The 16,842-nt window shown below is 37.8% G+C and overlaps 3 pseudogenes; 1 reads left to right on the top strand and 2 right to left on the bottom strand.

The window, feature by feature from the left end:
• Positions 1–511: 511 nt before the first annotated feature.
• LOC110692766 lies at positions 512–10,945 on the top strand (annotated as a pseudogene).
• A 799-nt stretch (positions 10,946–11,744) lies between these two features.
• LOC110692763 lies at positions 11,745–14,069 on the bottom strand (annotated as a pseudogene).
• Positions 14,070–14,127: 58 nt separating this feature from the next.
• LOC110692764 lies at positions 14,128–16,774 on the bottom strand (annotated as a pseudogene).
• Between the last annotated feature and the right edge of the window lie 68 nt (positions 16,775–16,842).

Raw genomic sequence — 16,842 nt, 5'->3', positions numbered from 1 at the left:
TTTGTATACTACGTTTGGCCACGAAATTCTATGTAGGGCTGCCAATTGGAAGAAAATGAGACATATTTTTATTGTGGTTACTAAAACAGCACAAAAAATACTCATCTTCTTACTTTCAACAATTACAAAATACTGTATTGGGATCAAACTAGATCATCATTAATATTATGGAGTACTTCGTATTAATATCTAATGTGTGATACGAAGTATATAATACGAGTATGATCATTTCAAAGGTGTACATTAGTAATAGAATAATATGTCAAAGGTGTAAATTAGTAATAGCATAATACGTAATGAAGGTAACTTATCTACTTCAGTATTAAATTTGGTTTGTGTTACTTCTGTTTCTTTGATAATTATGTTATAACCTATGATTTATTTCATTAAACGAGTAATCCATCTATTGGATTAACACTTCTGACGTCCCACATCACAACAAAGGAATCTTTTGGAATCCAAATATTTCCTCCCTTCTTTATCTTCAATCATAGAATACGAACAATGGATTATATTTTCATTTTATTTTTCATTTATTTTTTTGTATTTTTATAATGTCGTTATTTTGAATCTTAGTGGTATCCTATTATACTACGGCAACAATAAAAACAACCTTAGATTCTTGCTTAAACATGTGTCCTTCCTTACTAGTATTATTACTCTTATATATCACTCTTTTCACCCACTTCACTCACTCTTCCTACTCAAATATCACCTAAAAACAATGGAAGGAAAAAAGTTCCTACGTTTGCTTTCACTTCTACTTGTAACTTTCATTCTTTTTATTTTCATATTTGTTAGAAATTCCGACCTTCCTTCGTCTAAGAATTTCCATTATGTTAACAAGGCGGCTGCTGAACTAGAGCTTCAGCCGCCACCACGTAAGCTCACTCGCCATGTCCATGTGTCGGACATGGCACGACATCCCCTGGACCCACTTACGGTCCAGGAGATGAACCGTGTCCGATCCATTGTCATCTCACATGCGCTCTTTAAGGCAGCTAAGAGCTACGCACTTCACTCAGTTGTCTTAGAGGAGCCGCCGAAGCCACTTGTCATGAGATGGAAGGAAGGGGATTCTCTTCCTCCTAGAAAGGCTTCTGTTATAGCACGAGTGGATGGAGGGACACACGTGATGATTGTTGACTTGGGTTTGGGTCGGGTTGAGTTTGTTGATGTTGGTGAAAGGTCTGGCTACCCGACTATGACTATTGAAGACATGAATACGGCGACGTTAACACCGTTCGGGAGTAAGGAGTTTAATCGGACGGTGGTGGCGCGTGGGGTTGATCTGAAGGACTTGGCTTGCTTGCCCATTTCTACTGGTATTATCCTTCTTAATTCTTTATAGTCTCTTGTAATAATCTTCACTTTTCTTTAACAGTTTTTAGTACAAGATTATCTATGCGTTATTATGCATACATTTTAATATTATAGAGATGTCAATTCGCTAAACGGGTCGGGTTTGGGTCGGGTCAACTCTGGTCAGGTCAATTCAGATTAATTCCATAACCTATATGTGTCGGGTTTGGATTGGGTCATGCTTGAGTCGGGTAATGTCTGGTCATACTTCATATCGGATTTGGGTCGGGTTTAATTCGGGTTAAAACGGGTTAGGATAATTGTCGGGATTGAGTCGGGTTCGGTTCAAGTCAATAATTTGCGTGTTAGAATCAGGTCGGGTCATTCTCGGGTTTGAGTCAGGTTTGGTTCAAGTCAATAATTTGCGGACTATAATCAGGTCGGGTCATTTTCAAGTCGGGTCATTCTCGGGTTCAAGTCAATAATTTGCGGGTTATAATCAGGTTGGGTCATTTCCAAGTCGGGTCATTCTCGGATTCAAGTTAGGTTATTTTCAAGTCAATATTTGCAGGTTACAATCAGGTCGGGTCATTTCCAAGTCAGGTCATATTCGGGTTCAACTAATTATAAATAGATAATTATCATTTTTATCAAGCTAATTATTTCCTTTGACTATAATATATATGGCAATATATTAGGGAATTATAGTTTATAATTTAGGAAGATAATTATCTACTTTGACCATACAACAAATATATACTATATTTAACTCTTAAATTTGAGGATGATGCTCCTTTCTTAATAATAAGGTGGTCTAAATTGCATTTAAGGTGATTTGAAATCGGGTCAGGAACAATTTGGGTTGAATTTAGGTCAAGTCAATAACAAGTCGTGTTAATTTTGAGTCGGGTTAGTAACAGATTGGGTTGAATTTAATTTTTTGGTTGGGTAAGTAATAAGTATGGTAAATTTTGGGTCGGGTCAATAACAAGTCGGGTTGAATTTGGGTCAGGTCAATAACAAGTCGGGTTGATTTCGGGTCGATTGTGTAACAGGTTGGGTTAAATACGGGTCGGGTTGAATTCAGGTCAGGTTAGTAACAAGTCGGGTTAAATTCGGGTTTTGAAAGATTAAACGGGTTTGAGTCAATTTCATTTCAAGTCGGGTTCGGTGCAAGTTAATTAAATTGGCCGTTGTAAACTGGTAAATCGTTGCAAGTTGTAAACCGGTAAATTGGCCGTTTAAAAGCAAATTGAATGGTTCCACACACCCAACTGGACTCCCGGAGGGTATTAGGGACCATGGTAAACATTTCGGCAATTTTTATTTTCGGGTGAAAAAAGTGAAAAAAATCCAAAATTCAAAGGCGAATATCCACACTTTTTAGAAATTTTTGAGCTTTTGGGGCCCGGTGTCGAAAAGTCTTGAAATTCTAGGGAATACATCTCGGGGTCATATATTGTCGTATGAAACCATATATGATCATTATTTGTTGTCATAAATGTTCGTGGTAGGCTTGAATTAATGAAATTGGTACAAGTTGTATACCGGTAAATTGGTCGTTTAAAGGCAAATTGGATGGTTCCACCCACCTAATTGGACTCTCGGAGGGTATTGGGGACCATGGTAAACATTTCGGCAATTTTTATTTTTCGGCGAAAAAAAATCAAAAAAATTGAAAATTGAAGGCTAATATACACGCTTTTTGAGAAATTTTGGAGGTTTCGGGGCCAGGTGTAGAAAAGTATTAATATTTTATAGGATATATCTCGGGGTCATATAATGTCGTTTGGAACCATATATGATCATTATATGTTGTCATAAATGTTCGTAGTAGGCTTGAGTTAATGAAATCCTTGCAAGTTGTAAACCGGTAATTAAATTGGCTGTTTTAAGGCAAATTGGATGGTTCCACCAACCCAATTGGATTCCCGGAGGGTATTAGGGACATGGTAAACATTTAGGCAACTTTTATTTCCGGGCAAAAAAAGGTCAAAAAAATTCTTAAATTAAAGGCTAATATCTACGGTTTTTGAGAAATTTCAAAGGTTTTGGGGCCAGGTGTCGAAAAGAAATGAGATTTTATTTGATACATCTCGAGGTCATAAAATGACGTTTGAAACCATAAATGACTATTATATGTTGTCATAAATGTTCGTGGTAGGCTTGAATTAATGAAATAGTGCAAGTTGTAAACCGGTAAATTGGACGTTTAAATGCAAATAGGATGGTTCCACCCACCCAATTGGACTCCCAGAGGTTAATAGGGACCATGGTAAACATTTCGGCAATTTTTATTTTGCGGGCAAAGAAAAGCAAAAAAAATTCCAAAATTGAAGGCTAATATCCACGCTTTTTGAGAAATTTTTGAGGTTGGGTACGGTGTCGAAAAACCTTGAGATTTTAGGTATTACATCTCGGGTTCATATAATGCCGTTTGGAAACATATATGATCATTATATGTTGTCATAAATGTTTGTGGTAGGCTTGAGTTGATGAAATTGGTGCAAGTTGTAAATCGGTAAATTGGCCGTTAAAGGCAAATTGGATGGTTCCACCCACCCAATTGGACTCTAGGAGCGTATTAGTGACCATGGTAAACATTTCGGCAACTTTTATTTTCGGGCGAAAAAAAGTTAAAAAATTCCAAAATTGAGGTCCAATATCCATCCACGCATTTTGCGAAATTTTGGAGGTTTCGGAGCCCGGTGTCGAAAAGTATTGAAATTGTAGGTAATACATATCGAGGTCATATAATGAAGTTTGGAACCATATATGACCATTATATGTTGTCATAAAGGTTCGTGGTAGGCTTGCATTAATGAAATAAGTGCAAGTTGTAAACCGATAAATTGGTCGTTTAAATGCAAATTAGATAGTTCCACCGAGCCAATTGTACGCCCGAAGGGTATTAGGGACCATGGTAAACATTTTGGAAATTTTTTATTTCCGGGCGAAAAAAAAGTCAAAAAATTCCAAAATTGAAGGCTAATATCCATGCTTTTTGAGTAATTATGGATGTTTAGGGCCGAGCCCGGTGTCGAAAAGCCTTAAGAATTAGAGGATACATTTTGGGGGTCATAAAATGTTGTTTGGAACTGCATATGATCATTATATGTTGTCATAAATATTCATGGTAGGCTTGAGTTAATGAAATCAATGCAAGTTGTAATTAAACCGGTAAATTGGCCGTTTAAAGGAAAATTGAATGGTTCCACCCACCCAATTGGACTCTCGGTGGGTATTAGGGATCATGGTAAATATTTCGGCAATTTTTAATTTTCGCGCGAAAAAAGTCAAAAATTTCCAAAGTTAAAGCCTAATATCCACGCTTTTTGAGAAATTTTTGGGGTTTCTGGCCAGGTGTCGAAAAGACTTGAGATTTTAGGAGATATATCTCGGGGTCATATAATTTCGTTTGGAACCATTTACGATCATTATATGTTGTCATAAATGTTCGTGGTAGGCTTGAATTAATGAAATCGGTACAAGTTGTAAATTGGTAAATTGGCCGTTTAAAGGCAAATTAGATGGTTTCACCCACCCAATTAGTCTCCCAGAAGGTATTAGGGACCATGGTAAACATTTCAACAATTTTTATTTCCGGTCAAAAAAAAGTCAAAAAATTCCAAACTTAAACGCTAATATCCACGCCTTTTGAGATATTTTGGAGGTTTTGGGGCCCGGTGTCAAAAAAGCTTGAGATTTTAAGGATATATCTCGGAGTCCTATAATGCCATTTGGAACCATATTTAATCATTATATGTTGTCATAAATGTTCGTGGTAGGCTTGAATTGATAAAACCGGTGCAAGTTATAAATCGTTAAGTTGGCCGTTTAAAGGCGAATTGGATGGTTCCACCTAGGGATGTCAATGGGGCGGGGCGGGGCGGATGTTGGCCTTCCCATCACCATCCCCACCTAATATTTTCATCCCCATCCCCATTCCCGCGGCAGGTCCAATTTTCATCCCCATCCCCGCCCCACCGGGTACAACTCCAAAACCATCCCCGCCCCCACCCCCCACTTGGATATCCATCCCCACCTAATCCCCACCAAAGACCCGCCTAATCCCCACCCAAGATCCACCTAATATCCGTATCTCAAATACACAATCTTACATAATTAACACGAATTATAAAATAAAACATTCTATACACATTTTTGTGTTATAATATAAGTGTCGTACAAAGTATTATAATTAATATTGTATTTCATGTAATTATTTTATAAATAGAATAAAAGTATGTAATTTTGCTTTAAAAGATATATAGATGTGAGTATGAGATGGGGATGGGGCGGGTACGAAGTGGGGGCGGGTGGGGCGGGGCGGGGCGGGTACAACTTAAAATCCACCCCCGCCCCATCACCCATGGCGGGTATGGTTTTTTTCCCCATCCCCGCCCCACCACCCGCCAAACCGAGACCCATCCTCGCCCCATTGGGGCGGGTCTCCTACTTGACCCGCCCCACTGACATCCCTAGTTCCACTTCCACCCAACCAATTGGACTCCCAAAAGATATTAGGGACCATGGTTAACATTTCGACAATTTTTATTTCCGGGCAAAAAAGAGACAAAAAATTCCAAAATTGAAGGCTAATATCCACACTTTTTGAGAAATTTTGGAGGTTTCGGAGCCCGGTGTCAAAAAGTGTTGAAATTCTAGGGGTTATATATCGGGGTCATATAATACCGTTTGGAACCATATATGATCATTATTTGTTGTTATAAATGTTCGTGGTAGGCTTGAGTTAATGAAATTGGTGCAAGTTGTAAACCGGTAAATTGGTCGTTTAAAGGCAAATTGGATGATTCCACCTACCTAATTGGACTCCCGGCGGGTATTAAGGACCATGGTAAAAATTTCGGCAATTTTTAATTTCTAGGCGAAAAAAAAGTAAAAAAATTCCAAAATTAAAGGTTAATATCCATGCTTTTTGAGAAATTTGGGATGTTTCAAGGTCATGTGTCGAAATTTTTTGAGATTTTAGGGAATAAATCCCTAGGTCATATGATGCCGTTTGGAACCATATATGATCATTATCTGTTATCATAAATGTTCGTAGTAGACTTGAGTTAATTAAATTGATACAAGTTGTAAATCGGTAAATTGGTTGTTTAAAGGCAAACAGGATGGTTCCACCCACCCAATTGTACTCCCAGAGGGTATTAGGGACCATGGTAAACATTTCGGCAAATTTTATTTTCGGGCAAAGAAAATCAAAAAGATTCCAAAATTGAAGGCTAATATCCACGCTTTTTGAGAAATTTTAGAGATTTCGGGGCCCGGTGTCGTAAAGCATTTAATATTTAGGGGATACATCTCGGGGTCATATAATGCCATTTGAAACCATATATGATCATTATATGTTGTCATAAATGTTTGTGGTAGGCTTGAGTTAATGAAATCGGTTCAAGTTGTAAATGGTAAATTGACCGTTTAAAGGCTAATTGGATGATTTCACCCACCTAATTAAACTCCCGAATGATATTAGAGACCATGGTAAACATTTCGGCAATTTTTATTTTCGAGCGAAAAAAGTCAAAAAATTCAAAAATTGAAGGCTATTATCCACGCTTTTTGATAATTTTAGAAGTTTTCGGGGCCCGGTGTCGAAAAGTCTTGAAATTCTAGGAAATACATCTCGGGGTCATATAATGTCGTATGGAACCATATATGATCATTATTTGTTGTCATAAATGTTCGTGGTAGGCTTGAATTAATAATATTGGTGTAAGTTGTAAACCGGTAAATTGGTCGTTTAAAGGCAAATTGGATGGTAACACCCGCCTAATTAGACTCCCCGAGGGTATTTGGGACCATGGTAAACATTTTGGCAATTTTTATATACGGGCAAAAAAAGTCAAAAAATTCCAAAATTGAAGGCTAATATCCACGCTTTTTGAGAAATTTCGAATGTTTCGGCCGGGGCCTTGTGTCGAAAAGCATTGAGATTTTAGGGGATACATCTCGGGGTCATATAATGTCGTTTTGATCCATATATGATCATTATATGTTTTCATAAATGTTTGCAGTGAACTTGAGTTAATGAAATCGGTGCAAGTTGTAAATCGGTAAATTGGTCGTTTAAAGGCAAATTGGATGGTTCCACCCAACCAATTGGACTCCCGGATGGTATGGGATCATGGTAAATATTTTGGCAATTTTTATTTTCGGGTGAAAAAAGATCAAAAATTTCCAAAATTGAAGGCTAATATCCACGCTTTTTGAGAAATTTTAAAGGTTTCGGGTAGAGCTGTCAACTCGGGTCTATTCGGATTAATTCCATAACCTATGTGGGTCGGGTTTAGGTTGGGTCTTGCTTGAGTCGGGTCATAACCTATAAGGTGGTCTAAATTGCATTTAAGGTGATTTGAAATCAGGTCAGGAACAATTTGGGTTGAATTTAGGTCGGGTTAATAACAAGTCGTGTTGATTTCGAGTCCGGTTAGTAAAAAATTGGGTTGAATTTTGGGGTCTGGTTAGTAATAGGTCTGGTAAAATTCGGGTCGAGTCAATAACAAGTCGTGTTGAATTTGGGTCAGGTCAATAGCAAGTCGGGTTGATTTTAGCTCGGGTTTGTAACAGGTTGGGTTAAATTCGGGTCGGGTTGAATTCAGGTCAGGTTAGTAACAAGTCGGGTTAAATTCGGGTTTTGACGGGTTAAAACGGGTTTGGGTCAATTTTGGTTCAAGTCAAGTTCGGTTCAGGTCAATAATTTACGGGTTACATTCGGGTCGGGTCATCTCCAAGTCAGTTCATGTTCGGGTTCGGGCCTCACATACTTGGGTCAACTCGGGTCTATGGTTGATTTCAGGTCAGGTTTGGGTCACTATTTTTTCGAGTTCAGATGGGTTGGTTAATAATCCGGTTTGATTCGGTATTTCGGGTCGGGTCAACATTTGACAGCTCTAATTATAATACGATCTTATTGTATAATTTTAATACAATCCATATCTTATTCCTTATGTATGTACAAGCAAAAGGAAAAAAAATCGTACTTTAGATGAGAGGGAATTCATTTAACTAATGAATAAGTATACAAAAAATGGGATTAAAGTTGCTATGTAAATTTACTCTACTCCATTAGTCCATAAAATGGCGACTATAAAAAGGTGACAATCTGTTTGAGACGTGATAAAACAAAATAAAGTGTGTGATTATTGATTCTAGACAAAGCGAGTATATGATATGGTGGCCATGATATCAATAGTACTAGAATTGCAACATGTACAACTTTCATAAAAGGGACATCGGAATGATTTTAATCTTTGTTGCAGGATGGTATGGTAAGAAAGAAGAAAAGAGGAGGTTGATTAAGATTCAATGCTATTCCTTGGAAGAGACTACTAATTTCTACATGAGGCCCATTGAAGGGCTTACTGTAATTGTTGATATGGACTCTAATCAAGTCTTGGAAATTTCTGATAATGGAAGGGACATACCCATTCCTCAAGCAGCCAACACAGAGTACCGCTTTTCGGCCCAAAAGAACATCCACCATAAAATCAAGCCCATCAACCCAATATCCATTGAGCAGCCCAAAGGCCCAAGCTTTACTGTAGAGAATGGACACATGATCAAATGGGCTAATTGGGAATTTCACCTTAAACCCGACCCACGAGCCGGGGTGATTGTATCACGGGCCATGTTCCGAGACCCGGATACAGGGGAGTTAAGAAATGTCATGTACAAAGGGATGACTTCAGAGTTGTTTGTCCCTTATATCCTAGTGATGCATGGTATTTTAAGACTTATATGGATGCGGGTGAATACGGGTTTGGGTTAACCGCGATGCCTCTTGACCCGCTCAATGATTGTCCAAGGAATGCATATTATATGGATGGTGTGTTTGCTGCTGGTGATGGAAGGCCATATGTTAGATCAAATATGGTTTGTGTGTTTGAGAGTTATGCTGGTGATATTGGGTGGCGTCATTCTGAAAGTCCGATTACAGGCATGGAGGTAACTTTCATGTTAGAAATCTACGAAATATAAGGTTATGTTTGTACATAATGATAAAATGTTAAGCACTAACAGTGAAACATGTTGCTTATTTTGTGTCTTTAAAGTCTTAAGTTGTTATGTACTCATAGTCTCATAGTAAATAAATCATTTTACCAAGTGGCCATAAACTTGAAGGCGCGAAGATCACATTATGATCTTATATCGTCTGCTTACATGATTTCATGCAGATCTGTGAGGCAAGGCCAAAGGTGACCTTAGTTGTTCGAATGGCAGCATCAGTAGCAAACTATTATTATATTGTGGACTGGGAATTTCAAAATGATGGACTAATCAACATTAAGGTTTGTATTTTTGCATCTTATAGCATCCCTGCATTCTTTCTGTTTGGACAGTTGTCACGTTACTAGTTAAATTTACACATCAAATTTTTGGAGCATATGTATACTAAGTTAATCAAAGTACTAGCAAGTCATGGTAGAATAGATTAAGTTGAAGTGATCATATTTTAGTATGATGCAAATGTTTATTGCAGGTAGGATTAAGTGGCATATTGATGGTCAAAGGCACACCATACACGAACTTGGATCAAGTCTCGGATCAAGAAAGCCTTTATGGGACATTATTATCTGAAAATGTCATTGGTGTTATCCATGACCATTACATCACATTCTATCTTGACATGGATGTAGATGGATCGGATAATTCGTTTGTAAAAGTGAACTTACAGAGGCAACAAACCTCCCCTGAAGAGTCACATAGGAAGAGCTACTTGAAAGCCACAAGGAGTATTGCCAAGACTGAGAAAGATGCACAAATCAAGCTTAAGCTTTATGACCCATCTGAATTTCATGCGGTTAATCCAAGTAAAAAGACCCGAGTAGGGAACCCTGTTGGGTATAAAGTAGTCTCTGCTGGCACCGCGGCTAGCCTACTTGATCTTGACGATCCACCCCAAAGGAGAGGAGCATTTACCAACAACCAAATATGGGTCACTCCATATAACAGAAGCGAAGAGTGGGCTGGTGGGTTGTTTGTTTACCAAAGCCATGGCGAAGACACCCTTGCTACCTGGTCTGAAAGGTAATAATCTGTCAGCCTTTGTAAATGGAGTAAATGTGCAAGTTTATCTACAATGTACTGTTTTTAGAGTCTTAGAAAGGATGGCATTTTATTTTGCAGGGATAGGGAAATAGAAAACAAGGATATTGTGCTGTGGTACACCTTAGGGTTCCATCATATACCGTGTCAAGAAGACTTCCCAATCATGCCAACAGTCTCTTCAAGCTTTTCTTTAAAGCCTGTCAATTTTTTTGAAAGAAATCCCATCCTTGGAATCCCGCCGAACTTTGAAAAGGATCTTCCAGTTTGCCAAGCAACTTCTTCAACTTCTTGAAAGGCCATTATTCCTGAGCCTGTATGTTATATGTTGTATAATCATGCAACATGTAAAATACGCTTCCCTGCTAGTCTTTTGGTTTGTTTATATTTTCCTTTTGGTTCCAACACTGAGCTAAGCATCTCAATGTGCAAGTTTCAGAAACAAGTTTTTAATCTTCACATCAGATTGAGAAATGCATTACCAGTGCCCAATTTCACAAACACAAATAATTAGATTAACCTTAAACTACCAGTGTTTAAATAGATCTTTGAAAATGAGAGGCCAACATTTTTATGATGTTTGTCAGTCATATGAAGCACTGCGGTTTCTGAACAATACAGGAAGAACTCACTAAATTTATGATGAATTATGTTATACTGTTATAGAAAATATTGTAAATAACAGCCATGCAGACAGGATTCTGTAGGCTGTTGATTCTTGATTCTGAATAAAGAGGCATATAAGGCAGATCAGATGAAAATCTAAGTTAAACTTCAATAATCCTAGGTGCTCATACTCAGGTACTTGTGCCGGAGAGATTTGTGTTCAAAGTGTAAGACTCGGTTATGTAATGAATTTTTTTTCATTATTTAGGTCCAAAATGCAGTGTTACATCTGACACGAGTTCTTAAGCAGTTTACAGGAAAAATATATGGTGAGGAAGAGTATACACCCAGTCAATGTCAAAAAGAACCCAAAGTTATCATCATATAACAAAATTCACTCATATATCTATCGATCATCAATCACGATCACAAGATTTATCTGCTGCCTGGCCTGCTTCTGATTACAATTGCAGGCAGTAAAAAATAATGTCTGGACAGCAGGAAAAATACAAATAAACTAACAACCAGACTCAAATAGCAGGGCAAGCTGAATACTGACTAGCAAAGATGGTGACTCACAAAACAATTTTTTTCTCGTAAATGGGTGGCTAAGAAGCCACACATATATATGATTTTGAAAGAAACATTCAGATTTCATTGCCTTCTTACTGTATCTGAGCCATTGGTTTCTGCTAAAATTAATTACTTGTTTAAGCATGCCAGATAAACTTATTTAGTAAAAAAAAATGATTGCACCTAATTAAAAAGCAAGTAATCTTCTCCACAAATATAAAGTAAATACAATATAACAATCAAATAACTGTAAATATTGTTTGTTATTGAGACTCAGGCTAAATGTTGTGCACACTGTGATTCAAATGAAAAAGGTTACTAAAATACAAAACATCACATTGCCTACAGAATTATTCATTATTGTATAAGACTTTTTTCTTCACTATGCTTTGTAGTTTATTCAAAATGCTAATCTTTACAAGAATAAAGCTCCAAGCTAGAGAGTCTGAGGCTCGGGATTGCAAGCAATGGTTTCGCTTTTTTCACAACAAGTCCAAATCTTTCAGATGTATCAATATTCACTGAGCCATAAGGTAACTTCCACTGGAAAGCATGCAGCAGTGAAGCCAATACAAGCATAGCTGTCCTCTCTGCAAGTGAAACGCCAGGACACATTCGCCTTCCAGACCCAAATGGAAGATACTGAAATTGGTTGCCCAAATAGTCCAGTTTCTCAGTAGCAGACCCACTTAAAAACCGCTCAGGTTTAAACAGTAATGGATCTTCCCAAATATGGGGATCCCTCTGAATAGAGTATACATGTAGGAAGACGCGCACACCCTTAGGTATGCTATACCCTCCTATAGTAGAAGGCTCGCTAGCACAATGAGGAACGAGGAGAGGGACAGGTGGGTGCAAGCGAAGAGATTCTTTCGCAACTGCATTTAGATACTTCAACTTGGGCAAATGAACCTCTTCAACTGTACTATCTAATCCCACAATCTCAGCCAATTCTTCTTGGACTTTTCTCATTACTTGCGCATGTTGCAACACCTCTGCCATAGTCCACTCAACCATAGCAACAGTTGTATCGGACCCCCCAATCAGAGTGTCCTACAAAATCATGTAAAGATATATAAAAACAAACAGAACATTTGAAAGAAAATAAATAGAAGCTTGAGATAGTTAATACCATAAGCATGGCCTTAACTTGAGGCAAGGTTAGTGATGTTGCAGGATCTTCAATTTTGGTTAGCTGCAAGAGATGCCCCAGGAAATCCTTCTGCTTATTAGTGTCTCCCATATTGTGATGATTTATCGCTGAATCAAACATAGCTTCACAGCGACTAGAGATCATCTTCACTCTGCGCTCTATTCCCTGTAAATCAAACCTAGCAAGGAAAGGAAATAGGTCTGAAATATTTGGTGCTGCTATTAGTTCCAGTAGTTCATTCGTCAGAGCGCGAAATTCAGAAATTACAAGCAATACCCTCATCCCTTGTTAGTTTATCTCCCCATATCATGCTCATTACTGAACTAACAATGGTTACAAAAGTTAATTCACCTATATCAACTTGCTGACCAGCCTTTCTATAAATTTCATACATCATTTTCTTCACATGCTGCTTCCTGAGATCAAAACTCGCATCAAGGCGAGCATTACTCATCATCTCTCCAACAAAAATCTTCCTCATCTTTCTCCATTCACGTCCATAATCGGAGAATCCAATATCCATACTCCCAAAGTATATACTCCTTGCAACAACAATGGGATCTCCGCGATTAGCAAAGATGACATCTTTGTCCCTTAGCACCTCTTTTATTAGAGAAGGTGAGGTGACTACACTGCAGTCTTTCATTCCAAGCTGGACTTTGAAGATAGGACCATATATACTGGCTAAGTTTATGAAGCTATGGTGGAGATTCGAGTCCAGGAAAGGCAGATATCCGACTAAAGGCAAGCCACGCGGTCCAGGAGGCTGAGGAAGTTTCTTCTTACTCTGCCTCTTGATGGAGAAAATGAACCAAGAAACAAAGAACAAAGGGACTATGATGGTGAAGATATTTAGCCAATTTTCATTGGTTCTATTGCTAGAATTCAACCAAAATGGCCACAGATTGGTTTCTGCTTTCGACATAGTATGTGAAAATGAAGCAAGAGATATTTGTAGAAAGGAATTAAGGTGCTGGAATGAAACTCCTTAAGCTAAACGCTAGAGATATATATGGGACTGTGCATTTTTTTAGGACCACAAAAATTTCTGAAAGAAATTAGAACTGCACATAGCAAATATGATAAAAATAACCAGCTAATTTGCAGCAGGAAGTCTCAACAAAATAAGTACTCTGTAAATGTCATTGAAAGCTCTAGAAATGGTCCACCAACACATCATATATTCATATGTGGTGGGTAATGCTTGAAGATACTATAAGTTGCTGAGAAATGATATAAAGCTAGATATTCTATATTCTCAACACATAAGTAGATCAGGATTTACGGGTGCAAGAAGCTCGTATAGGCACTAGCCTAAGGAAAAATCGTTACCAGAGGTTATTGGATGGATTATATGATCTGGTCTCAACCTGAAAACAAAATAATACATGAAATAAGTATGAATCATAAACTAATAGGCTGCTTTTGTCTCCTGGTACAGGATGGAAGGAGTATTATTAGTTATTACTGCTGTAATATAGATGCAGCATTTTTTTTCTTTCAAGTATGCTTAACTAATCAAAATCAAGCCTCAATGTGTTCCATCCTATGAAAGTTAACAGATAATTACATTCTCTATAGACAGGACTGCATTAGATAAATAAAAATATAGCAGAAAACGTTGTAGTTTAAAAAATTATTGTCAGAAACAGTCGCCCAAGATTAGATCATAAATAACAGTTATTTTTCTAGCTTGACCGGAGAGTTATAATATACTCTTACAGCTATCAAAAAATGCCAAGGAACCAAGTGAAAAATATGTGATAAAAATGTAACACCATTTGCTATTGAGACACATGCTAAATGATGTACAAACTTTTTTGATTCAAGCGGAAAAAAGTAACTATGATACAACTATCACATTACCGACCAATTTATTCATTATTGCATGAGAATTCTACTTATCTATACCTTATAGTTTCTTTAAGAAGCTAATATTCAAGTGAATAAAGCTCCAAGCTAGAGAGTCTAGGACTTGGGAATGCAAGCAAAGGCTTTGCTTTTTTCACGACGATTCCAAATCTTTCAGATGTATCAACCTCCACTGAGCCATTAGGTAACTTCCACTGGAAAGCGTGAAGCAGTGAAGCCAATACTAGCATTGCTGTCCTCTCTGCAAGTGAAACGCCAGCACACATTCTCCGTCCAGACCCAAATGGAAGATACTGAAAATAGTTGCCTAAGTAGTCCATTTTCTCAGCAGCAGACCCACTTAAAAATCGCTCAGGTTTAAACAGCAATGGATCTTCCCAAAAATTTGGATCCCTCAGCTCTGAATAGCGTATACATGTAGGAAGACGCGCACACCCTTTGGTATGCTATACCCTCCTATAGTAGAAGGCTCACTTGGACTATGAGGAACAAGGAGAGCAAGAGGTGGGTGCAAGCGAAGTGTCTCTTTCACAACTGCATTTAGATACTTCAACTTGGGCAAATGAACCTCTTCAACTGTACTATTTAATCCCACAATCTCAGTCAATTCTTCTTGGACTTTCCTCATTACTTCTACATGTTGCAACACCTCTGCCATAGCCCACTCAACCATAGAAGCGGTTGTATCAGTTCCCCCAATCAGAGTGTCCTACAAAATAATAATGTAAAGATATATAAACATACAAAACAGGACGAGAAATTTTTTAAAAAATAAATAGCTTGAGATGGTAAATACCATAAGCATGGCCTTAACTTGAGGCAGGGTTAGTGATGTAGGATGATCAAATTTGGTTAGCTGCAAGAGGTGCCCCAGGAAATCCTTCTGCTTATTAGTTTCTTCATTAGCGTGATGATTTATGGCCGAATCAAATATACTTTCACAGTAACTAGAGATTATCTTCATTCTACGCTCTATTCCCTGTAAATCAAACCTAGCAAGGAAAGGAAACATGTCAGAAATATTTGGTGCCCCCATGTGTTCCATTAGTTCAGTTATGAGAGCTCGAAACTCAGCATTAACCTCGCCCCCTTTCAGTGTATCGCCCCACATCATGCTCATCAGTGAGTTGACAATGGTCAAAAAAATTAATTCACCAACATCAACAACATGACCAGTCTGTCTATAACTTTCAAACATCATTTTCTTCACATGCCGCTTCCTAAAATAAGAACTAGCATTGAGCTGCGTATTATTCATCATCTCACTGACAAAATAGCTTCCTCATCTTTCGCCATTCATGCCCATAATTGGAGAAGGCAATATCATCAGTTCCGAGCATAAAACTCTCGACAGCAACAGTGGGATCTCCCCGATTAGCAAAAATGACATCATGATCCCTTACCACCTCTTTTACAAGAGAAGGTGAGGTGATCACAATGCAGTCTTTCATTCCAAGCTGGACTTTGAAGATAGGACCATATATACTGGCTAAGTTTATAAAGCTCTGGTGGAGATTCGAGTCCAGGAAAGGCAGATATCCGACTAAAGGCAAGCCACGCGGTCCAGGAGGCAGAGGAAATCTCTTCTTATTTTGCCATTTGATGAAGAAAATGAACCAAGTAATAAAGAACAAAGGGATTATGATGGTTAACATATTTTGAAATGCTTCATCAGTTTCATTGCTAGTATTCCACCTAAATGACCACAGACTAGATTCTGCCTGCGACATGTTAGTATGTGAAAATGAAGCAAGAGAAATTCATAGACAAACTTCATAAACTAAAGGTATATATGAGAGTGTGCTTTGTACTCAGGACCTCAAAATTCAATCCCTGAAGAATGCTATGTAATCAGGACCTCAAATTTCCTGAAATGATACACGACAAAGAAGAGACTGCAGCAGCCAGCAGAAAGTGTCAACAAAATCAGTACTTCGTATTAGTCAATGAAAGCTCTAATAAGGGTCCACCAGCATTTCACATGTGGTGGTTAATGCTTGAAGATAATGATATTATGCCATCTATTCTAGGAAGATCCTAATCATTGAATATAATGATATTATACCATCTATTCTAGGATTGCAACATATAAGTTCTGGATTTACAGCCGCAGCATAAAGTTCACACAGACTCTAGCCTAAAAGGAAAGATCATTACCAAATTTGCTGCAAACATTTTTATTAAGTGTACGTTTCTTTTTCTGTGAAAAGAAAGCCGACATTTTTGTATAAAAAGAACAAAATTTTCATAGCAACTAGTAGTTTGTG

Source organism: Chenopodium quinoa, unplaced genomic scaffold (assembly GCF_001683475.1).
Source record: "Chenopodium quinoa cultivar QQ74 unplaced genomic scaffold, ASM168347v1, whole genome shotgun sequence".
In the NCBI taxonomy this organism is placed as follows: Eukaryota; Viridiplantae; Streptophyta; class Magnoliopsida; order Caryophyllales; family Amaranthaceae; genus Chenopodium; species Chenopodium quinoa.
Note: the sequence above shows the minus strand (reverse complement) of the source record. Positions and strands in the feature narration are given on the sequence as shown.